Consider the following 25,766-nt stretch of genomic DNA (forward strand, 5'->3'; position numbering starts at 1 on the left):
GTTTTCCATTTCTCCCTTCCAGATGTCACAGGTGTGGCCATAAAAAGAAAAAAATAAAAATAAAGAACATTTTTTTCCATTACGGTCTGTCATAAATTATTGAATATAGTTCCCTGTATTATAATATGGCTCCTTTTTCTAATTCTTTATAACCTTCCTTTTCTCTGCTTCAATCCCTTGGGTTTATCCTAGGCCTCTTCGGTTTTTTTTTTTTTTTTCTTTTTAATTTATCTTTTTCCAGCTTTATTGAGATATAGGTGACATATGCACATTTAAAGTATACAGTGTGAGGGTTTGATACACACATGTACATATTGTGAAATGATTACCACAACAAGGTTAGTCCACACCTCCATCCCCTCACATCATTACCATTTATGTGTGTGCTGAGAACATTTAAGATCCACTATCTTAGCAGGTGTCTAGTATATAAATGCAGTATTGTTAACTATAGTCATCATGGGAGTTCCCGACATGGCACAATGGGAACGAATCCCATTGGGAACCATGAGGTTGCGGGTTCAATCCCTGGCCTTGCTAAGTGGGTTAATGATCTGGCGTTGCCGTGAGCTGTGGTGTAGGTTGCAGACGTGGCTCAGATCCCACATTTCAGATCCTGAGTTGCTGTGGCTGTGGTGTAGGCCGGCAGCTACAGCTCCAATTAGACCCTTAGCCTGGGAACCTCCCTAAGCTGTGGGAGCGGCCCTAGAAAAGGCAAAACGATAAACAAGCAAACAAACAAACAAAGTGGAAGTTTGTGTACTTTTACCAGTATCTTCCTATTTCACCCACCCCTAGTCCCTGATAACCTTCTTTTGTGTCTGAGTAACATTCCGTAGTTTATATGCCACATTTTCTTTATCCATTCATCTGCTGATGGATACTTAGGTTGCTTCCATGTCTTGACTGCTTTAAATAATGCTGTAATGACCATGAGAGAACAATTATCTCTTTGATATCCTTTTTCTCCCCTTTAGATATATATATCCAGAAGTGAGATTGCTGTATTTTACAATAGTTCTCTTTTTAATTTTTTTTGACAAAACTCTGTACTGTTTTCCACAGTGGCTGCACCAATTTACATCCTCATCAAGACTTTTTATATCTTTTCTATAATATCCAATGCTGTTTAATTGTATGAGTTCTTTTTTGGATACTAACCCCTGATAGATGGTTTGTGAACATTTCCTCCATGCCATAGGTTGCCTTTTCATTTTCTTGACTGTGTCTTTTGCTGTGCTGAAACTTTTTAGTTTTATCTAGTCCCCCTTATTAATTGTTGCCTTTGTCACTTTGTTTTTGGTGTTATATCCAAAAAATCACTACCAAGGCCCATGTCAAGGAGATTTTCCCTATGTTTTCTTCCAGGTGTTTTACAGCTTCACATCTAATGTTTAATTCGTTTATCCATTTTAAGTTAATTTATGTGAGTGGTGTAAAAATAGAGATCCATTTTCTTTGTGTGTGTGTGTGTGTGTGTGTGTGTGTGTGTGTGATTATCCAATTTTCCCAGCACCATTTATTTAAGAGAACGTGCTTTCTCATTGATTATTCTTGGCTCTCTTGTCGATTAACTATATATGCAAGGGTTTGTTTCTGTGTTCTTGAGTCTGTTCCATTGGTCTGTGTATCTGTTTTAATGTTTATACCATGCTATTTTGATTAATATAGCTTTGTAATAGAGTTTGAAATCAGACTCTGCAATGTTTCCACCATTGTTCTTTTTGCTCACAATTGCTTTGGCTATTTGAGGTCTTTTTTGGTTCCATACAAATTTTAGGATTGTTTTTTCCTATTTCAATGAAAAATGTCATTGAAATTTTAAAAGGAATTGCCTTGAATCCGTAGATGGCTTTGAGTAGTATGAACATTTAAACAACATTAATTCTTCTGATACATAAACATGTGATATCTTTCCATTTATTTGTGTCTTCTATTTCTTTTGTCAGTCTTACAGTTTTTAGCATACAGACTTTTCACCTCCTTTATTAAATTTATGCCTGAGTGTTTTTATTGTTTTTGATGATATTATAAATGAGGTTGTTTTTTTTGTTATTTCTTTTTCAGCAATTTGTTGTTAGTATGTAGAAACACAACTGATTTTTGTATGTTAATTTTGTGTCCTGCATATGTACTGAATTGGTTTATTAGTTCTAGTTTTTTGGTGGAGTTTTTAGGATTTTCTATATATAAGATTAGATTGTCTGCAAACAGAGATGATTTTACTACTTCCTTTCCAATTTGGATGACTTTCATATCCTTTTCTTACCCAGTTGTTTGGGCTAGGACTTCCCATAATAGTACTATGTTGAATAGGATTGGTAAGAGTGAGTGTACTTTTATTGTTCCTGATCTTAGAAGAAAAATTTTAACCATTCACCACTGAATAAAATGTTCACCGTGGGCTCACCACATGTGGCCTGTATTATGCTGAGGTATGTTCCTTCTATACCCAGTTAGTTAAGAACTTTGACATGAAAGAGTGTTGCACTTTGTCAAATGATTTTTCTGTATCTGTTGAAATGCTTGTATGTTTTTATCTTTCATTCTAGTAATGTGATATGTCACATTGACTGATATGTGTATGTGAAATCATTCTTGTATCCCAGAGATGAATCTCACTTGGTAATGGTGTATGATCCATTTAATGTTCTATTGGATTCTGTTTGTTAATATTTTGTTGAATTTTTGCATCTATACTCATTGGGGATATTGGCTTGTGCTTTTATTTTCTTGCAGTGTCTTTGGTTTTGGTATCAGGGTAATGCTGGCCTTGTAAAATGAGTTTGGGAGTACTCCCCACTCTTATTTTTTGGAAGAATTTTAGAAAGGTTTGTATTAATTCTTTAAATGTTTGACGGAAGTCACCAGTGAAAGAATCTGGTCCTGGATTTTCTTTTTTTGGCAAGTTTTTGATTATGGAATCAGTCTCCTCACTCATTATTAGTCTCTAGATTTTCTGTTTATTTATGACTCAGTCTAGGTAAGTTGTATGTTTCTAAGAATTTATCCTTTTCCTCGAGACTCTCCAATTTGTTGGTATATAATTGTTCATAATAGTCTCTTACAATCCTTTGTATTTCTATGATATCTATGTAATGTCTTCTCTCATTTCTGATATCATTTACTTACATCTTCTTTCTTTCTTAGTCTAGATTAAAGATTTGTCGATTTTGTTTACCTCTTTAAACAACCAGCTCTTAGTTCCACTAATCTTTTCTATTGTTTTTTGGTCTCTATATCATTTATTTCTGTTGTTATCTTTATTTGTTTCCTTATGCTAACTTTAACTAACAAACTTAGTTAATTCTTCTTTTTCTACTTTCTTGAGATGTAAAATTGCGTTGTTCACTTGAATTTTTTTTCCTTAATGTAGGCATTTACCACTACAGGCTTCCTCTTAGAACTGCTTTTACTGCATCCCATAAGTTTTGGTGTGTCATGTTTCCTCTTTCATTTGTTTCAAGATTTTTTTTATTTCTCTTTTGATTGCTTCTTTGATCCATTGATTGATCAGAAGTGTGTTTTTTCATTTCCACATCTTTTCGAATTTTCCAGTTTTCATGTTGCTATTGGTTTCTAGTTTTATACCATTTTGGTAAGGAAAAAAATACTTCATATAATCGTAATCTTTTTAAATTTGCTAAGACTTACTTTGTGACCTAACCTATGATCTGTCCTCGAGAATGTCCTATGTGCATTTGAGAAGAATGTGTTTTGCTGCTGTTGGTGGAATGTTCTGTGTATGTCTATTAGGTTCATTTGCTATAAAGTATAATTCAAATCCAACATTTCCTTGTTGATTTTTCTGTCTGAGTGATCCATCCATTTCTGAAAATAGGGTGTTAGAGTCCTCTACCTTTGCATTGTTTTCTATTTCTCCCTTCAGGTCCATTAGTATTAGCTTTACATATTTATATGCTCCAATGTTATATACATATATATTTGCAATTATTATGTCCTCTTGATGAATTGACCCCTTTATCATTATATAATGATCTTCCTTGTCTTTTGTCACAACTTTTCAGTTAAAGTCTATTTGCCTGATACAGAGCTATAGCTACCACTAATCTGTTTGGTTTTCATCTGCATGGAATATTTTTTCCCAAGCCCTCATTTTTAGCATATATGTATCCTTAAAGCTGACATAAGTCTATTGTAGGCAGCATATAGTTGAGCCTTTTTTAAAAATTCATTTAGCCACTTAATGCCTTCTTATTGGAGAGTTTAATATGTTTATATTTAAAGTATTAATAGGTACAGACTTACTGATTCCATCTTAGTAATTGTTTTCTGGGTGTTTTGTAGTTGACTTGTTAATTTCTTGCAATTTTCCTTTGTGAATTGATGATTTTCCATAGTGGTATACTTCAATTCTCTTTATATTTTGTGTATCTACTGTAGATTGTTTTCTTTGTCATTACCATGAGCCTAACATGAAGCATATCATAGCTTAGATGTCCTATAGATTAGAGTCTACTTTATGCTGATTACAACTTAGATCACATATAAAAACTCTACCATTTTATTCCACCACCCCATATTTTATGTTTTTGATATGATAATCTACCTCTTTTTATATTTTACATTTATTAAATTATTGTAGATGTAGTTGTTTTTAACACTTTTATCTTTAACCTTTCTTCTACAGTTAAGTGGATACCACATTATACTATTAAAGTGTCCTGAATTTGACTGTATTTTATCTTTACCAGTGTGTGGTATGTTTTAATACATTTTCACGTTACTAATTACCATCCATTCATTTTCTCCTTGTAGAATTTATTTCACCATTTCTTGTAAGGTAGATCTAGTGATGATGAACTCCTCGTGCTTTTATTTGTCTGAGAATGTCTTTTCATTCTTTCATTTGTGAGAGACACATTTGCTGAATAAAGTATTCTTTTGTGTGTGTGTGTGTGTGTGTGTGTGTGTGTTTGCCTTTTCTGGGGCTGCTCCTGTGGCATATGGAGGTTCCCAAGCTAGGGGTTGAATTGGAGCTATAGCCACCAGCCTATGCCACAGCCACAGCAATGCAGGATCCGAGCTGTGTCTGTGACCTGCACCACAGCTCACAGCAACACTGGATCCTTAACCCACTGAGCGAGGCCAGGGATCAAACCCACAACCTCATGGTTCTTAGTGGGATTCATTAACCACTGTGCCACGACAGGAACTCCAGAATAAAGTATTCTTGATTGATAGTTAATTTTTTTCTTTCAGCACTTTGAGCATAACATCCCACTATCTTCTGGCCTATAACGTTTCTGCTGAGAAATATACTCATAGCCTAATGGCAGGTTTCCTTGTAACTAAAAAGCCTCTTTGCTGATTTTTAGATTCTCTGTTTGTTTTGATTTTTGATAAACTTATTGTAATGTGTCTCTGAGATGATCTTTTTGAACTGAATAATTTGGAGACCTATGTGTTCATGAACTGGAATGGCCAGGTCTCTCCCTAAATTTTGGAAATTCTCAGCCAATATTTTTTTTTTTTTTTTTTTTTTTTTTTATTATAACACGACTTTTTTTTTTTTTTTTTTTTTTTTTTGTCTTTTTTGTCTTTTTGTCTGTTGTTGTTGCTGTTGTTGCTATTTCTTGGGCCGCTCCCGCGGCATATGGAGGTTCCCAGGCTAGGGGTCGAATCGGAGCTGTAGCCACCGGCCTATGCCAGAGCCACAGCAACGCGGGATCCGAGCCGCGTCTGCAACCTACACCACAGCTCACGGCAACGCCGGATCGTTAACCCACCGAGCAAGGGCAGGGACCGAACCCGCAACCTCATGGTTCCTAGTCGGATCCGTTAACCACTGCGCCACGACGGGAACTCCTCAGCCAATATTTTTTTAAAGAATGTTTCTGTCTCCTTTTCCCTCTCCTCTCCTTCTGGGACTCCAATAATTTACAGATTGCATGTCTTGATGGTATCCCATAGTTCATGTAGGCTTTTTTCACTCTATTTCTTTTTCTTTATTTTCTTCTGACTGTATAATTTCAAAGGTCCTATCTTCAACTTCATAGACTCTTCTGCTTGATCTATTTTGATATTGATGCTCTCCTGTATTTTTTATTTTATTCATTGTATTCTTCAGCTCCAGAATTTCTATTTGGTTGTTTTTAATTTCTATTTCTCTGTTAAAATTTTTATTTCCTTTGTGTGTTATCACCTTAATTTTATTGAATCATCTTTCTATGCTTTCCCATAACTCATTGAATTTCCTAAAACAGCAATTTAAATTATTTATTGGATAAATCACAGATCTCCATGTCTTCAGGGTTGGTTAGTAGAAAATTATTGTGATCCTTTGGTGATGTCAAATTACCTAGATTTCTTGTGTTCCTTGAAGTCTTATACTGCTGTGCTTGTATTTGAAGTAGGAGTTACTCTCTTTAGTCTTTACTGATTGACCTCACTGCCCACAATATTTCTGCTGCAAATAGGAAATGTCTTTTTTCTCATCAAAGTATTCCACAGAACATTGCTTCTCATCAGGAAAAGCAATTCACAGCAAGAGAAGAGCAATAATGGAATTCATTAGTCTTACCCTGTACCCTATCACTGAGAAGCATCTAGCCTGAGAGAGCTTTTGTACAGCTTCCTGAAGATTCACTATGGTGCAGTGAAAAGACAACATTTCGTAAGATGGACATTATCATATAGAATATGCTTTAAGGCAACACCCTATATGCAGTGCCATTTTTCTAACTGCTGGAATATATTGATCTGGCAATGAAGAGCTGGATTTGAGAGTGATTCCTCTCACTAGTAAACCTATTAACCCTCTCCCAGATTTTTTGCTTCTAATTCCTACACATTTGGCTTCTAATGGTTTAAAGGTCTTACTTCCCAAAGGAGGAATGCTTCCACCAAGAAACACAATGAAAGGATATTTTAAAATGGAAACAGAGACTGTCATTTGGCTATTTCAGGTCCTTGTGTTGCTAAACTAACAGAATCTAATTGGGGGAATTGATTCTGATTACCAAGTCAGTGAAAAATTGATTTCTATTATGAAATGGCATCAGAGAATAATATCTGGACATGAGATGATTTGGGGAGGGATATCTTTTAACTACTTCCCTTCCTGGTAGTTAACAGAAAACTTCTGCAATTCAGCAAAGACAGAACCATTAAGAACTCAAGCCCTTCAGAAATGAAACTTCAGGTTACTTTACCAAGTAAAACTTCCCAGCTTAGGTGCTGGCTGAGGGCCCAGGAGCTATGGAATTGGAAGTAGGAAAATGAAGTTATTTGTATCAAGTACCGCCTTGCAGTCAGTAATAGAAATGATGACTGTAGCAGCTAGGCAGTTTTTTTTTCTTGCTTGAAAAATGTTTATGAATTTTCCTGTTTTATATATTTTGACATCTTCCTTCTTTTCTGTCTTACTTGGTATAAAGAAATTTCATGGTTGTTAACTTTGCAATTTAGCCTTTGCATTATAGCGTATTCAGGTGGGGATGTAAATGAGCCAGGAAAGCAATTAACAGCATCCAAAGGAGGATGCAACAGGTGGGAATTTTACAGCTCTCTTTTTTGGATGTAGGAAATGTCTTAGTCTGCTCAAGTTGCCATAACAAAATATCACAGCCTAGATGGCTTAAACAACAAATATTTATTTTCTCACAGCTCTGAAGGCTAGAAGCCTGTTATCAAAGTGCCATAAAATTCTGTTTCTGGTTAAGATTTCTCCTCCTGGTTTGTAAATGGCTGCTTCCCTCTGTGTCCTCACATAGCTCTTCCTCAGTTCATGTGTCAAGGCTGCCAACCCTATTGGATTAGAGCCCTACTCTTATGACTTTATTTAACCTCAATTACCTTCTAAGGATCATTGGGCCAAATACAGTCACACTGGTGGTTAGTGTTTTAACATGACTTTTGAGGAAGACACGATTCAGTTCACAGCCAATGAGAACATTGTCATTTGTGCACAGAATGTCTTTTTGGAAAGAAGTTACTGTTATTAAGAGGAAGTTTAAATAAAATCAAACAAGGTGTACAGACAATACCTTGTATAAACATAGATGTAAAATTTCTCAACAACAAAAAATAAATCAAGTCCAAGTTATATAAAAATGATAATTCACCACTAACAAGTTGGATTTATTCCATGAATACAGGTTGTTTTAACCTTAGAGATGTAATGGATGCAATTAATTTCATTATTATAATAAAGAAAAAAATGAGGCATGCCCGTTGTGGCTTAGCAATTTAAGAACCCAACGTTGTCTACATGAGATATGGGTTCAATCCCTGGCCTTCCTCTGTGGGTTAAGGACCCAGCATTGCTGTAAGCTGCAGTGTATTTTGCAGATGTGGTTCAGATCTCGTGTTGCTGTGGCTGTGGGGTAGGCCTTGAGCTGTAGCTCCAATTTGACTCCTGGCCTGGGAACTTACATATTCCACAGATGCAGCCATAAAAAAAGAAAAAAGAAAAAAATCATATATGGTCAAAAAAGATAATAATGCATTTGATAAAACGCAACATCCAGTGTCAATACTTTTTGCAAATTATTAACAGACAGGAACTTTATTTATTTATTTATTTATTTATTTTGTTAGACAGGAACTTCTTTAATCTAAGACTACCAAAATCCCTATAGTAAGCATTGTACTTCATGGTAAAACAAAGCTTTTCCTTTGCTTTGGGAAACTGACAATGTTCCCAATCTTATCCCTCTTACCACTTAAACTTAACATTGTAATGTATCCTAGCTGGCACAGGAAGGCAACAAACAAGCAACGAACAAATAAATGAAAAAGAAAAGTTATAATGGTTAGAATAAAAAATAAGTGTTATTTGCATATGACATAATTATACATGTCAAATCAAAAATAATGCACAAACTATTAGAATTTAGCAAATTCGTCAGGGACCCAGATGTATTCCTTCACACCTGGAATAAATAATTAGAAAGTATAGGAGTTCCTGTTATGGTTCAATGGTAATGAACCCGACTGGTACCCATGAGGATGTGGGTTCAATCCCTGGTGTTGCGGTGAGCTGTGGTGCAGATCGCACATGTGGCTCAGATCTGGTGTTGCTCTGGCTGTGGCCTAGGCTGGCAGCTACAGCTCTGATTCAACCCCTAGCCTGGAAACTTCCATGTGCCTCAGATGTGGCCCTAAAAAAGAAAAAAAAAATAGAAAATATAATTTGAAATGATTTAATTCAAAATAGCATCAAATATATGAAACTTTTAAGAATACGTCAAATGAAAAATGAGTAAAACCGTTTCACCAAAAGCTAAAGGAAAGTTATTGAGACCTAATGGAAGGAACTAAACATCTTAATGGATTAAAGACTTGTATTAATTGACTTAAGACTTGGAATTCACAGTAATGGATGAAAGTTAAGGAAGTTGACTTATAGATTTAATAACATGCCCATTTAAAAAATACTAACAGGTTTCTTTTGTATAGAAATTTACAAGATAGTTCTAAATTTTACTTGAAAATGAAAAGGGTCAAGAATATTGGGGGAAAAAATGGAGTTCCCATTTGTGGTGCAGTGGAAACGAATCCAACTAGTAACCATGAGGTGGTGGGTTCCACCCCTGGTCTCGCTCAGTGGGTTAATGATCTGGCGTTGCCTTGAGCTGTGGTATTGGCTTGGATCCTACATTGCTGTGGCTGTGGCATAGGCCGGCAGCTGTAGCTCAGATTCGACCCCTAGCCTGGGAACTTCCATATGCCATGGCTGAGGCCCTAAAAAGCAAAAAAATTAAAATTAAAATTAAAAAAATTTGAAAAAAAAAGATGAAGAAAAAAATAGGAGGACTTTCTCTAATTGATAAAAAGATTTATTATAAAGCTACAATAATTAAGATAGTGTTGTTTTTCTGTAAGGAGAGCAAAATACACCAGAGAAATAGAACAGAGAATCTACGATCACTGCCACACTTTTATGGATGATTGATTTGTGAAAAAGGTCACCCAGGTGAGCCGGGTGGGAGGCATGACCTGTTCAATGAAAGGTGTTGAGACAATTGGACATCCAAACATAGAAAATGAATCTTGACCTCTATACCACATTATGCACATACATGAATCAATTCTAGGTAAATGTTAGATATCAATATGAAAGGAAAGTATGATACAGATTTATCATACGACATACAGAAAGGCTTCTTTAGTAGGGGACAATAAAACAAAGGAAAAGTTGATAAGTGGAATTGCATTTAAATTAAGAAATTTTATTCATCACAATACACTGTGAGTTTAAAAACAAGGCAGAAAGTAGAAATACATATATAACAATGGGCTTGAACTTGGAATATATACTTTTTTTTTTTTTTTTTTTTGTCTTTTTGCCATTTCTTGGGCTGCTCCCGCAGCATATGGAGGTTCCCAGGCTAGGGGTCTAATCGGAGCTGTAGCTGCCGGCCTGCGCCAGAGCCACAGCAATGCAGGATCCGAGCCATGTCTGCAACCTACACCACAGCTCACAGCAACGCTGGATCCTTAACCCATTGATCAAGGCCAGGGATTGAAACCGCTACCTCATGGTTCCTAGTCGGATTCATTAACCACTGAGCCACGATGGGAACTCCTAGAATATATACTTTTTAAACTTCCACAAAAAAAGAAAAGACAAAAGAAAAATGGAGAAGGGCACTTAACAGGTACTCCATAGGAAAGGCTACCCAAATGGCCAATAGACACATGAAAATGTTGGACACCATTAGTAAACAAAAAAATGTAAATTAAAATGACAATAGACTATCCACCACATGCATAAATATCAGAAGGGCTAATTTTTTGGCTGTGCCCGTGGCATATGAAAGTTTCCAAGTCAGAGATCCATACCTGTGCCATGACAGTGACTTAAGCTGCTGCATTGAAAACCCTAGATCCTAACCTGCTCTGCCACAAAGGAACTCCATAATCTTTTTAATTAGGAAAAAAACAGGAGAAAGTGTTAGTAAAAAATGTGGAGTAATTGGAACTGTCAAGTACTAGAAGTAGTATTAAATGGTAGAACTTTGGGAATCTGTGTAGCAGTTCCCCCACCCCCCTGGGGAAGTACCATTTTGTGTGTGTTTTATTTAAAGTATAGTTGATTTACAATGTTGTCCCAATTTCTGCTGTATGGCAAAATGACCCAGTTTTCAATTGGGTTGTTGGGTTTTTTGCTGTTGAGTTGTAGAAGTTGTTTGTATATTTTAGAGATTAAGCCCTTGTCAGTTGCATCATTCAAAACTATTTTCTCCCATTCTGTAAGCTGTCTTTTTGGTTTTTTTATGGTTTCCTTTGCTGTGCAAAAGCTGATCAGTTTGATTAGGTCCCATTGGTTTATTTTTGCTTTTATTTCTTTTGCCTTGGGAGACTGACCTGAGAAAATATTTGTAAAGTTAATATCAGAGAATGTATGGCCTATGTTCTCTTCTAGTTTAATGGTATCTTGTTTTACATTTAAGTCTTTAAGCCATTTTGAGTTTATTTTTGTGTGTGGTGTGAGGGTGTGTTCCAGTTTCATTGATTTACATGCAGCTGTCCAGTTTTCCCAGCTCCACTTGTTGAAAAGACTTTTTCCCATTTTATATTCTTGCCTCCTTTGTCGAAAATTAATCGACTATACGTGTCTGAGTTTATTTCTGGGTTCTCTATTCTGTTACATTGGTCTGTTTGTCTGTTTTGGTACCAGTATCACATTGTCTTTATTAACGTTGCTTTGTAATATTGCATGAAGTCTGGGAGAGTTATGCCTCCCGTTTGGTTTTTGTTCCACAGAATTGCTTTGCATTTGTGCCATATTTTAGATTCCACATATACGTGATATCACATTGTCTTTGTCTTTTTCTTTCTGACTTACTTCACTCAGTATGATAATCTCTAGTTGCATCCATGTTGCCTCAAATGGCATTATTTTGTTCTTTATTATGGCTGAGTAGTATTCCATTGTGTATGTGTACCACATCTTCTTAATTCACTCATCTGTCGGTGGACAGATTGTTTACATGTCTTGGATATTGTGAATAGTTGTAAAGCAGTTTTATTTATTTATTTATTTATTTATTTATTTATTTATTTATTTATTGGCTGCCCTACAGCATATAGAGTTCCCAGCCCAGAGATCAGATCTGAGCCTCACTCATGACCTAAGCTGTGGCAAGGCTGGATTCTTAACCCATTGTGCTGGGCGAGGGATCAAACCTGCGTCCCAGCACTTCCAAGACACCACCAATCCCATGACACCACAGCAGGAATTCCTATAGCAGTTTGTTTAAATTTGGAAATTCACATTCATTTTGTACACTAGTTTACTACTAGGTATATACTGCAAAGATTCCTGGACTTGTGAATCCTGACTAGAATAGAAAGAGCATCCTATAAGAATGCTTACTCAGAACATACTCAGCCTCCTGGAGAACCTTGCCCCAACTCTGCAAGGCATTACCACCAATCTGACATGAAACCTGAATCTGCAAAAGGCCATTCCAGAGCTCATGCCATGGCACAGTGGGTTAAGAATCCAACTGCAGTGGCTTGGGTCACTGCAGAGGCATAGGTTCAATCCCCGCCTGCCCCTATGCAGTGGGTTAAAGGATCTTGGATTGCCACAGCTGTGACTCAGATTCAGTCCTGGCCTGGGAACTTTCATATGCCACAGATGCAGCTGTAAAATTAAAAAAGAAAGACAGAAAGAAAGAAAGAAAGAAACAATAACAACAACAACAAAGACAAAGACAAAAGACAAAAAAAAAAAAAAAAAAAAAAAAAAAAGAAGGAGTTCCCGTCGTGGCGCAGTGGTTAACGAATCCGACTAGGAACCATGAGGTTGCGGGTTCGATCCCTGCCCTTGCTCAGTGGGTTAACGATCCGGCGTTGCCGTGAGCTGTGGTGTAGGTTGCAGACGCGGCTCGGATCCCGCGTTGCTGTGCCTCTGGCGTAGGCCGGCGGCTACAGCTCCGATTCAACCCCTAGCCTGGGAACCTCCATATGCCGCGGGAGCGGCCCAAGAAATAGCAACAATAACAACAACAACAAAGACAAAGACAAAAGACAAAAAAAAAAAAAAAAAAAAAAAAAAAAAAAAGAAAGAAAGAAAGAAAGAAAGAGGCCCTTCCATCATTCTGTTGAGACAACTGCTTTAGGATGGTGAAAAACATAATAAGACCAGTGAATTCCCTGAGTCTGGGCACAGGGATATGGTACACTTCATCTGCTGTGAAGTGAGTTCCTTGATCAGAGGCAATGACAGTGGGTAAGGCATTCTGGAAGCCCATAGATGGTAGTTTTGGCAGAAGCCTTGTGTGCAGGGAAAGCAATCTGTATACCGAGTAAGTGTCTCTTCCAATAAGAACCAAAGGCTGCAATGTCTGTGATGGAGGCAAACCAATGTAATCAACTTGCCTCCAGGCTGATGCCCCTGGAATAGTGCCATATTTGGGGCACCACTGGTGTCTGCTCCTGGCCGACTGGGCACTCAGCTGTGGCTGCAGCTAAACTGGTCTTGCTGAGTGGAAGTCCATTTTGCTGGCTGCTTGTATAATCTCCATCCCTGCCACCAGGGCCACTTTGTTCATGAGCCAGTTGGTGGCTGACAGGAGTGGCAGGGGAAAGAAATTGACTGGTATCCACAGAAGGGGTCATCTTGTCCACTTGATTATTAAAATCCTCCTCTTCGGAGGTCACCCTTTGATAAACATCCACATGGGATGTAAATATCTTCAAGTGTTTCACCCATTCAGAGAGGTTTATTCATATTCCTTTAAGCCTTCAAGCCACCAGTTTTCCAATCACGTCCCTTCTAAGTCCCTGGCCATCCAAACAATTGGCCACAACCCATGAGTACATCCTGTTCAGTGGAGAAGATACAGCTGAGCATCTGGCCATTCCTCCTTCCAAGAAAAATGAACAACCAGGTGCACTGCTCAGAGTTCTGCCCACTGGGCAGAGTTCCCTTCACACTTGTCCTCTAGAGAAGTGCTAGAAACAGGTCACAGAGTTGCAACTGTCCGTTTTGGGGTGTTTCCTGGATAATGTGCAGAACCATCTATAAACCAGGCCCCAGTTTTCTTTCTCTGTCAACTAAATGTAGGGAACTCTCCACTCTTCCTAGGCATAGACGATTGTTTGTTTCATACCTGAGAAAAAGTTAAGGCAACCTCCGCAAATTAGGAAAAGACCTAAAGGTGAATTTGACATTGTCATGTCAATATTAATTAGCAATTATTAGATAAAGTAGTAATGATGCCCAAATAGTTAATGAAAAAGCTTTGTGGGAAAACCCTGATCCCCAGATCTGTGAACCAAATTGCTGAAAAACTGATTTTGTTCAGAATGGTGGTGACTTTTCTTCTCCCAGGAGACAAATCCCTCTGGCGGGTGGGTGTTTCCAGACAAAACTGAGTTTTTCCCACTTTCCCCTTTGCCACAGATTTTAAGACATAGAAAGAAATTGAATCCTGCTGAGAATTCTGCTCTATACTAATTGTTTTTCAAACTACTCACAAACTTGTTCTAAGAAACAAAAGCGCTTTTTTTTTTTTTTTTTTTGGTCTTTTTCCAGGGCCGCACCCACAGCATATGGAGGTCCGCAAGCTAGGGGTCTGCCTGGAGCTGCAGCTGTCGGCCTATACCACAGCCACAGCAATGCCAGATCCGAGCCACGTCTGCAACCTACACCACAGCTCACGGTAATGCCAGATCCTTAACCCACTGAGCGAGGCCAGGGATTGAACCCGCAACCTCATGGTTCCTAGTTGGATTTGCTAACCACCGAGCCAAGATAGTATCTCCCAAAAGCATTTAGAAAGCTCAATACCATCTGGTTCTGGTGCTCACTTAAGGATGCCATCAGCTAAAGCAGTGCTTCTTTTAATGACATGCCAAGAGCAAAAGAGAAAGTGTTAGAGTTCTTTGGTGACCTAGCAGTTAAGGATCTGGCATTTTCACTGCTGTGGCATGGGTCACTGCTGTGATGTGGGTTCAGGCCCTGGCTCAGGAACTTCTACAGGGATGGGCATAGCCGAAAAAAGATAGACCTAATGTTGCCACCCAGCCTTCATGTCTACTTTCTCCTCACTCTGCTTTATGAGGTGTTGGGACAAGGAATAGCAACTTTATTAGGGAAGCCAGCAGACCAAGAAGGCAGTGGACTATTGTCCCAAAGAACCCTCTTACCTGAGTTAGAATTCAGGCTTCTTTTATGCCAAAAGGGGAGGGGGGGTGTCTTACTGTTGCACGCTTCTTAGTGTAGGAATTCTTTCTTTGTTCTTGCAGCTGTCCATGTAGGTCTGGTCGCAATGTTCTTGTAAACCTCCAACAAGACAGTTATTATATTCTGTTCTGCAACTTTTTATCTATGAATGGAAAAGTTTTATCCCTTTAAAGGTCAGAACCTTGAGACTGGGCTCCCCTGTATATTTCAGGCTACAGGCAACATTGTTTTACCAAAGGTACAGAGCCAGCATGGCTAAGTATAGGCAACAGAGCACAGGGTTAGAAGTAGAGAAATAAATCCAGTATGGGGTCAGGTTTGTTCTTTTCTGTGACAATAATACCTTAGTTTCTAACTGACCAGATTATTGACCTTTTAAATTTTAACCTTCCAAGTAAATTCTTCTTCCAAAAATACAAACGTATACGTGTTGTTTTGTACAACAGTGCAAAACCAAGAAACCCTTCTAAGCTCTGCACACCCACCCACCTGCCCTCAGGGACCCAGAATTGATAGCCTGGTGTGTCTTTTTCCACACCCTTCTCCATATGTGGGAAGGGTCTTTAGTAGAATGAAAATATTGCTTAGCATCTTTCTTTCTTTTTTTTTTTTTTTTGGTTTTTTTGTTTTGTTTTGTTTTGCCATTTCTTGGGCCGCTCCCGCGGCATATGGAGGTTCCCAGGCTAGGGGTCAAATCAGAGCTGTAGCCGCTGGCCTACGCCAGAGCCACAGCAATGCGGGATCCAAGCCGCATCTGCGACCTACACCACAACTCATGGCAACGCCAGCCAGATCGTTAACCCACTGAGCGAGGCCAGGGATTGAACCTGCAAACTCATGGTTCCTAGTCGGATTCGTTAACCACTGCACCACAACGGGAACTCCTAGCGTCTTTCTTTTTTAAGACATTTTTATTGGGGGAGTTTTTAAAGTTTTTAAAGCTTTTTTAAAGTTTTGTTTTTATTTATTTTTATTAAAGTATATTTGATTTAGGAGTTCCTGTCATGGCTCAGTGGTTAGCAAATCTGCCTAGGAACCATGAGGTTGCGGGTTCAATCCCTGGCCTTGCTCAGTGGGTTAAGGATCCAGTGTTGCCATGAGCTGTGGTGTAGGTTGCAGACACAGCTCAGATACCGCGTTGCTGTGGCTCTGGCGTAGGCCAGTGGCTACAGCTCTGATTTGACCCCTAGCCTGGGAACCTCCATATGCCGTGGGAGCAGCCCAAGAAATGGCAAAAAGACAAAAAAAAATAATAAAAAATTTTTATTGGATATAGTTGACTTACAATGTTGTGTAAGTTTCAGGTGTGCAGGAAAGTGATTCATTTATACATATACACATATCCATTCTTTTTCAGATTCTTTTCTCATACAGGTTTTTACAAAATTTGGAGTCATTTTTCCTGTGCTTACAGTAGGTCACTGTTATTAGAGTTGACTTTGAGTAAAGTTGAAGGTGTTTCCCGGTAAAAAGGGATGGGGGAACTCTAATAAAACCTCTTTCTAGAAACACACCTGTGACGGAGAATATGTAGTTAGTATCTGTTACCCTGGAATCCCTCCTTTCTTTCTTTCTAATGCAGCACATTGCTGTCCATCCCCACATTTCACGTCCTTGTATTCTGGGCAGCTTGGTGGGGCCGTGTGACTAAGTTCTCACCAATGGAATCTGAGTGAACTGACGTGTGCGAATTGCATGTCATCTCCTTAAAGATTTGTCCTCTGTAATTTTCTTTCCTGCTTTTTTCTAGCTGTGTCTGTGGTACTGCGAGTCAGCTTTTACTATGCAGATGAAGATAATACCTATGTTTTAGGACCGCACTGTCCAAGAGAAATATAATGTGAGTCAGATTTTCTTAAGATTTTAAGATTTTCTAAAAAAAAGAAAAAAAAAAGATTAAATTTAACAACATACTTAGCCCAATGCATCCAAAATATTATTTCAACATGCCATCAGTATAAAGGTATTCATGCAATATTTGAATTATTTTTTTCATACAAAGTCCTTGAAAGTTGGCATGTGTTTGTACATGTAGTGCAGCATTTCTAATTTTGACCAGCCATGTCCCAAGAGTTCAGTAGGAACTCGTGGGTGGACAGAGCAGTTCCAGAGCATGGCAGAGCAACAGGGCAGAAGGATGTTGAGTCACTGGCATAGACCAGACCAGCCTGCCTGGACTACCTGGCTACAGCTCTTATGCGAGAAATAAATTTCTACTTTGCTGAAACTAGTGTTGTCCTGAGTTTCTTTATCACAGAGGCTTAGCCTATATCTTTACTTATACTCACACTCACATTTTAAAGCACACTTATAGTACCTACACCATCTTTGAAAACTCCTTTGTTCAAGGGAGCTAGAAGCTTTATACAATACTTAAAATTGAAAGAATCAACTGAAGAGGCTCTGGTAATATCACACTGGGGAAATAGCTGGAAGAGCAGATATTCCATAATAAGCTGAGCCCCAAACCCATCGAGTCTATTAACCCCACGCCTCCATATGCTTCTCTTTAACATTTTTATTTGGAAAACATTTTGTAAGAACTGTTGAAGACAGAGTTAAAAGTGATGCACTGAAAACGGAACAAAGACCCAAGGAACAGAAAGCGAAGAACAAATAAAGCTGAGGTACAGAAAAAGTCATGAAATTAGGGTAAATTGTTTAAAAGAGAGAATCACTGAGGCAGATCATTGAACTTCCAAAACTGTTTATAATTTTTGCTATATTCCAGATACTGGACTAGACCAACCTAGACTGGGACAGCAAGAAAGACTTTTGGTGGAGAAGACACTGGAAGTGAGTCTGAAGCTTGTGTAGACATGAGACAGCTGATATGAGGAGCAGAGGAGGAGTGAGAAAACTCAGCAGAAGGATGAGCATGTGCAAAGGCCCTGGGTGAGAACCAGAACGAGAAATTTCAGAGACCATTGGCACTTGTTTGGAGAAAAATACAGGATGCAACATAGAAAAGTGTCTGGGGGTGAGATCAGTGATGGCTTTCAGAAGGCTTTGCAGTCCATGGAAGAGCTGTGTTGTACGTTGTTGGGGCTCTGGGACCTCTAAGAAATTTCAGTGTGGTGTCACAGAGGTAGTCGGTGGTAATGATGAGATCAGATCTGATCATGTGTGTGGCATTACAGAAGTGGAATTGATATGATTCAGCAACCAAATATAACTAAGGTGAGAGAAATGGTCAATTTAAGGATGGGGCTAAGGTTTCTGCTATTGGTGATAAAGTGACTGCTGGTCCCTCAAGTTGAGAAGGAAGTGGAGGGTTTGGAGAGCAGGATGACTAGTTCAGTTTTGGAAAAATGAAAGTTAGAAAGTTGGTAAATCAATCCAACCAGAGAAGAAGAGCCTGAGGCACTATTCTGGGACATCAACATGTAAGGGAGAGAGAGGGAGGGAGGGAGAGAGATCATAAAACCAAGGGAAAGGACATTTCAGTGCAAATGCTATTAGACCTGAGGGCCAGAAAGTGTCCTCTGGATTCAGCAGTAAGGCAAGTGATGGAGTGGCCGGAGCAAAAGCCAAGTAGAAAGAGGGAATTGAAATAAGAAAGTGGACATGGTCTTTACAGACCACTCTTTTGAAGACCTTAACTCAAGAAAGGAAACAGTCAGTACAGACAAGGGATGGTTTTTGTTAAATAGATCATGCAACTATTTCATGCTGAAGAAATCCTTAAGTCAAATGGAAGAAAGTCATCCTATAGAAATGATCATCAGTGGAGCATCATCTAGAGAACGATCCTTCTTCTACTTTGGCATGAAGATGAGGACAGTTGGGCTGGCAGTGAGTCTACAGAGCAGGCAAGGCGGCAACCTGATGTTTAGAGTGACCCCTCCGTCCAGACTGAGGGAGGACCTCTGCTGAGCAAGGGTGGAGGCTGCAGTCTCCAGATCTGGGGTGATACCAACCTTCTCTGTTGTGACACTCTCCACCGTGCTGTTTCACTGCCTGGAGGTTGTGATGCAGAGATGAGAATAGTTGGGTAAATGGAGAGGTCAGGCTTTGCCAGGTAGACATGAGGGAAAGAGGGCAAAGGAAGTGAGTGAGTGGGTAAAAGGTAATTGAGGTTTTTTGGAACTTCTTGGACACGGAGCTTACAAGCTTAGTGTTGGTCAATGTCTTCATTCTACAAAGGGAGACACCGAAGAACTTATCCAAAATTAGAGCTTATTGTAGGCAGAGTGGTGTCCAAAATTTAGAACTGCTGACCCTATATCTGGACCGACTGAGGGGTTTCTGTCCCAGCTCTTCTCTGCCCCATACTTGCCTGCAGGCACTAACTTATAGGGTGGATTATCAGAACACAGTCATTAAGTATCTGGGAGAAGGCAAGTTTGCTTTGCCTCTGACCTTGATTTTGAGCATTATTGAGTCACTAGTTGCTCCATACAGACATGCTTAGATTTACCTATTAGCATGAAAACCTTTTCTCTTTCTGCTGGTTTCCAGGAAGCATGGGGTGAGTACAATAGAGAAGGAAATTTTATCAGAGATAAAGCCAGCGATAATAGAGTGCCCCCATCACGGAGAACTTTAAAAATCTTTTCCTATTTTTCTCCAGTCACCATGCCATCTTTCTAACACCAATCTCTTTCGTGATTGAGATTGTAATATTCTCTTACTTTGAATATTTCCTCTGTGATTTTACTGTCTTCTTTGCTACAAGAAGAAATAGTCATTACTGGGATTGTGGCTTTTGTGAAACAGCAAGGGACTGACTCCTCGCTGATACTGCCACAGATATTTCAATCATCATCCTCTTGATCAGTGACACACTGAAAATGTATCATTGAACCTCTGATCCAATCATTTTCCAAACTGAATGTAGTTTTTCTCTCTCTCTCTCTTCAGTGGTTATTAGGCTAATTCTGAAAAAGAAAAGAGAATTATTCTACCAATACTGATAAGAAGTATTCTTAAATATTGTGGGTATATATTTCAAGTACTTTACTTAAGTGTAATTACAATTATATAAATGATCTCAGATGGCTCTTTTTTTTTTGTTTTTGTCTGCCCCACGGCATATGAGTTCCTGGGCCAGGGATCAGATCCAAGCTGCAGTCATGACCTAAGCCACAGCCATGGCAATGCTGGATCCTTAACCCACTGTGCCAGGCTGGGGATTGAACCTGCGTCCCAGTGCTCCCAAGACACTGCAGATCCCATTGTGCCACAGCGGGAACTCCTTAGATCATTTTCATTCCAGCAAATGAAAGGAATGCTTAATAAAAATTTAAAAATTGGGGTTAATAAATGCCTTTAGAATGGATAAGCAATGAGATCCTGCTGTATGGCTCTGGGAACTATATCTAGTCACTTGTGGTGGAGCATGATAATGTGAGAAAAAGGAACGTATATGTGTACGTGTGACTGGGTCACCTTGATGTACAGTAGAAAATTGACAGAACACTGTAAACCAGCTATAATGGAAAAACATAAAAATAAAAAAAAGAAAGGAATACTTGAGGCTACAGATTCCCAAATAATATGAATTAGGAATACTATACAGACCTTTAAAAATAAGAAAATGACTATAGGAACTGGACTGACCACAGGGCATAAAGATTTACTTTGGATTAACATTTTATTTTGTTGGACATCATTACTCAGGATTTGCGTTATCACATTCAGCAAGTAAGAATACAAGGTGCTCAGTTAAATTTGAAGTTAAGATAAAGAAAGAATAATTTTTAGTATAAGATGCACATCTACATACACATGTATGCATTGCTGTCTCAAATTCGAATTTCCCAGGACTATCTTGTATTTCATTGGGCAGCCCTCCTCAGGATCTGCTTAACTCAAGTTTGGCATAAAAACTACTTCCATTGGCAGCCTGGGTCCTCCATGGACCCTTCTCAGGCATCTGTCCTTCCCTGTCCCTGTGTCCTTGAGCTTCTGTAAAGTGATAATTGTGCCAGTGTCTGCTACACAGGCTGAAGGAAGCAAGAAGTCCAGCAGTTTCCAGAGGTTAAGTACATGTGGCTGGAAGCTGGAGAGTAGGAGACAAAGACTCAGTTCGGCTAACTCATCCTTTACCAACCCTGGAGTATTGCTTCATCTATGTGTGTCCTTTCAATATGCCCCAGATGGAACTCCCTCTTTTCAAGCCAGCAGACAGGACTTTCATGTAAATGCATCCTTGACTAATATCACCATGTGTGTATTAAGGAAAGTTCCCGGCCTCCTCCCATCCCCCTCATACAGTTATTTTACTCTCTGGAGCAGAAGCAACAATGTTGAGGGCGAGGGTTTTCTTCTTGCTAATGATGGCTGGGGAGGAGGGGTTGGTCAGGATGCTGGAATACAGGTTATCCAGGGGCAGAAGAGAAGAGTGAGGTTGTCGTCAAGCTTGAATGTTTGTGGGTGGTAGCATGGAACCGGGAGTGGAGGGCAAGGTGGCGGCTGCCTGCTTGAGCCTGGCTTTATCCCCTGCCCCATCTAGAATAACACCCAGGGGTCATTTGATTATTCCCAGCCCGTCTGCCCCTGAGGGCCATGGAGAGGTTGGTTTAGGACTGCAGACCCTATATGTCTAGGGAAAAAGTTTTAAGAATCTCCCAAAAAATGGCAAAAAGACAAAAAAAAAAAAAAAAAAAAAAAAAAAGAATCTCCCACCCCTCGTTCAGGCCTCCACCGCTAGAGTGATTACACTGTGTGTTATAAGGTTAGAGTAACAAGCACCAAGTCCCTACCAAGGAGACGATGACTTTTAAAATATTCTTATAAGTATGTGGGAGTTTCCATTGTGGCTTAGATGTTAAGAACCTGACTAGGATTCATGAGGACACGGGTTTGATCCCTGGCCTTGCTCAGTGGGTTAAAGATCCGGCATTGCTGTGAGATGCAGCATAGGTTGCAGACATGGCTCAGATCTAGCGTTGCTATGGCTATGGTGTAGGTCTGCAGCTCTGATTCTACCCCTTGCCTGGGAGCTTCCATATGCTACAGGTACAGCCCTAAAAAGACAAAACAAAAAACAAAACAGAAAAATATAATGTATATTCATTGCAGGAAAGTTGGCAAATGCCAAAAAGTATGAAAAGGGAAACAAGTGTCCCATAGTCTAGAGTTAACAATTATTAATATTTTGGAATACTTTCTTTATTTTTTCCATGAACAATTGTTTTGTTCTGTTTTTACATGTTTAAGATCCCATTCTTATTTAATATTGCAATATAATCACTTCCCATCATCAGACCTTGCTTTATAAGGGGCTCGGTATATCCTGTGACTCTGTGCAAGATATTTAGAAATAAGGCTGGAGTTTCCATGGTGGCTCAGTGGAAACAAATCTGACTAGGAACCATGAGGTTGCCGGTTCGATCCCTGGCCTCGCTCAGTGGGTTAAGGATCCGGTGTTGCCATGAGCTGTGGTGTAGTTCACAGACATGGCTTGGATATGGCATTGCTGTGGCTCTGGCATAGGCCAGAGGCTACAACTCTGATTAGACCCTTAGCCTGGAACCTCTATATGCTATAGGAGTGGTGCTAGAAAAGACAAAAGACAAAAAAAAAAAAAAAGAAAGAAAGAAGAAAAAATAAATAAGGCATTGAAAATTTTCAATCCTCAAGCCATCTTTTTGAAAGAGAGTGCACCCTTGGCAGTAATGGTCCAGGGGTCTGGGGCCAGCTGCCCAGAAGGCAGCCTCTTACTGTACATAACCACTGAATCTGGTAGAAATAACTTTTAGGACGCTGAATGGGAGGGGCATCTTCCCTTCCTGACACCTGCCATCATGGGACAGCTTGATGGTTGTAGGGATTCCTTAGTATCAGGCCTATTTTGGGTTTTTTAAAATTTTTTAATTGAAGTATAGTTGATTTATAGTGTTGTGTTAATTTCTGCTGTGCAGCAAAGTGACTATATACTCTTTTTAAAAAATATTCTTTCCTGGAGTTCCCGTTGTGGTGCAGTGGAAATGAATCAGACTAGGAGCCATGAGGTTGCACGTTCAATCCCTGGCCTCACTCAGTGGGTTAAGGATCCAGCATTGCCATGAGCTGTGGTATAGGTCGGTTACAGACACAGCTCAGATCTGGTGTTGCTATGGCTGTGGTGTAGGCCAGCAGCTGCAGCTCCCACTGGACCCCTAGCCTGGGCACCCCAATATGCCGAGGGTGCGGCCCTAAAAAAAGCAAAAAAAAAAAATTCTTTCCCATTTTGGTTTATCATAGGATACTGAATATAGTTCTCTGTTCTACATGGTAGGACCTTGTTGTTTGTCAGGTCTGTTTTGAAATTACATGGATTCCAAGTTTACTTGAAGCCTGTCTATCTCCACATCAATGGGAGACACAGTAGAAATCAAGAATGCCCATGGGAATTCCCCTTGTGGCTCAGCAGGTTAAGAATCCAATTAGTATCCATGAGGACGGTGGTTTGATCTTTGGCCTCACTCAGTGGATTAAGCATCCAGCATTGCCGCAAGCCGCAGTGTAGGTTGCAGACATGGCTCCGATCCAGTGTTGCTGTGGCTGTGGCGTAGGCCAGCAGCTGCAGCTCCTATTCACCCCCTAGCCTGGGAACTTTCATATGCCACGGGTGCAGCTATGAAAAGAAAAAAAAAAACAAAAACAAAAAAAAACAAAGAAAAGATGCCCATTGTAACTTTTGGTTGCTTCTCTAGCTGGAAACTAACAGGCTCCAGGAAGCCAGACAGACACATAATAGGAATTCAGTACATGTCTATGTAATAAATGAGGGAAGGTAGACTATCCAGGTGCACTTAGGTTCACACCTCCTTACATGTGCGTCTGTGGAATAGACTCACATGAAAGAATCTCTGTATTCTTCAGCATTCCCTAAATGGAAGGTTTAAATAATTTGCATGTATAAATTACTAAGAGATTTTTATTCTGGTAGGAGATTCTGGGTACTTTAATCTAAATTCATCATGCTGATACTGATGTTAGACCAGAGGATATGTATTGAATTCATCTTAGCTTCATGTTTCCCCTTTTTCTCTTGTCATCGTTGCAGTGTGCTGTAACCGTGAAACAATGTGCACAGAGGGCAGAAAGGAAAGGCATTGACGATTGGCATTACCTTCAGTGTGCTAGGCACTGTGTGTACACTGAATTATCCTTAAAAACCTCACAGCAGTTAGATGAGGAGGTGACTTTTCACTTACCGACTGTTTTGCTTGGGAGAGATTTTTTTCATGCCTTTAGGTCACAAAGATGGTTACCGAATTGAACTTCAAACCTAGGTTGATTCAATTTCCAAGCCCATCCTCTTCACTGCCAGAACGTAAAAGCACTGTTAGACAAAAGGCATCTTTATCAAATGGAATTGGTTAAAGGAGCGGAAGAAACCCCAGGGACCACAGACATCAAATAAAAGATAGAGGATCATGGTTTTTTAACAGAACAAAGCAAAAGGTCACCTTTGCTTGTCCATCCCAGCGATGAGATCCTTTTGTAAAATGTCAAACACATCACCTCTACTTTCTAACTCCATTTGTTTTATTGGGTTTGTGGATGGGACTACAGAGAGGCGAGCATCATCAGGGAGGCAGAGGATTCCAGTATCCTCAGGGCCACTTGGTACCTGTATCATCCTAAACAAGTCATTTAGAGTCTGGGTTTTGCTGTTTCTTAAAATATGGACTCTTCCAACCAGACAGCCTTTTGTGCATGTAGAGGACCCCTGTGAAATATACATGTAAATGTTAATTTCATAGCATGTGCAAAAATCATAATGACCACCTCAGTGGAAGGCTATTGAGATGGATATTTGCTTTTCTAAGACTAGCAAGTATGAGAGAAGAAATGATTTGGGATGCATGATGGATTCTAGAGATAATTTGGATTCTAGTTCAGTCTGGCTGCTGTGGTGGCTATAATGATTTTGGATATGCTTGATTATTGTCCTTTCTACTTGGCGGGAGAATAAATCATTTTATGAGCCTAGATTGCATTTAACACCTTGACAATAAAAATGAGAAATTTTACATGAAGTCTTGATTTACCTGTGACTAGAGCTATAGCAATTCCGAGCAAGTTACTGAATTTGATGGCAAAAGAAATATAAGGCTCCAACAGTGGGTTGTTCCAAGTGAAAACAACTGTGCCGCTTCCAGAAACATTTGGCAAGCAATTTGTGTGGGGACAAAATAATAGCAAAGGCAAAAATGAACAAGTGACAGCCCAGCCATCAATGGATGCCCTGTGGAGTCGAGAAAGCTGAAAGAGATTTCTGGCTGTGATTTCAGGGTCATAATTCCTTCCTGTGACTGCATGCAAATTAAGGAAGAGTTGGCTTGATGTGACCATGTCAAGGAATTTATGAGTCAGCATGAATAAATAAAAATGCTGACTAAGAGACTAAATAATTGCTTTTATTTCCTGTCTAACTGCCTCTTCTTAAAGTTATATCTGAATCATAAATAATGAAATCTGAACAGTATGAATGCGTGCCCCTTAGCTGGATTTGAAGTTCAAACTAAAGCCAGCATTCCACATGAAGATGTTTAAAGATAGGTCATGAGGTATATCTCATTCCATGGACTTTATGCTAATAAAGGAGATATCATTAGAAATAAAGTGAAACATATCTGATATTAGTCATTATTACTGTACTTAT

At 39.3% G+C, this 25,766-nt stretch overlaps 1 long non-coding RNA gene across 1 annotated transcript in view; it reads left to right on the top strand.

Annotated features, from left to right (window-relative positions):
• LOC146402732 (uncharacterized) overlaps positions 1-20,157 on the top strand; it is a 37,341-nt gene extending 17,184 nt beyond the window's left edge. The window contains exons 3-4 of the long non-coding RNA XR_014807676.1: positions 16,917-17,006; positions 17,898-20,157. This is a non-coding gene — a long non-coding RNA (uncharacterized LOC146402732). The remainder of the gene's footprint in view (positions 1-16,916; positions 17,007-17,897) is intronic.
• The last annotated feature ends 5,609 nt before the right edge of the window (positions 20,158-25,766 follow it).

Source organism: Sus scrofa, chromosome 6, assembly GCF_054392235.1.
Source record: "Sus scrofa isolate SSC_HxYL_T2T_F1_AM1 chromosome 6, Sscrofa_HxYL_maternal_Yorkshire_Landrace_v2.0, whole genome shotgun sequence".
Taxonomy (NCBI): domain Eukaryota; kingdom Metazoa; phylum Chordata; class Mammalia; order Artiodactyla; family Suidae; genus Sus; species Sus scrofa.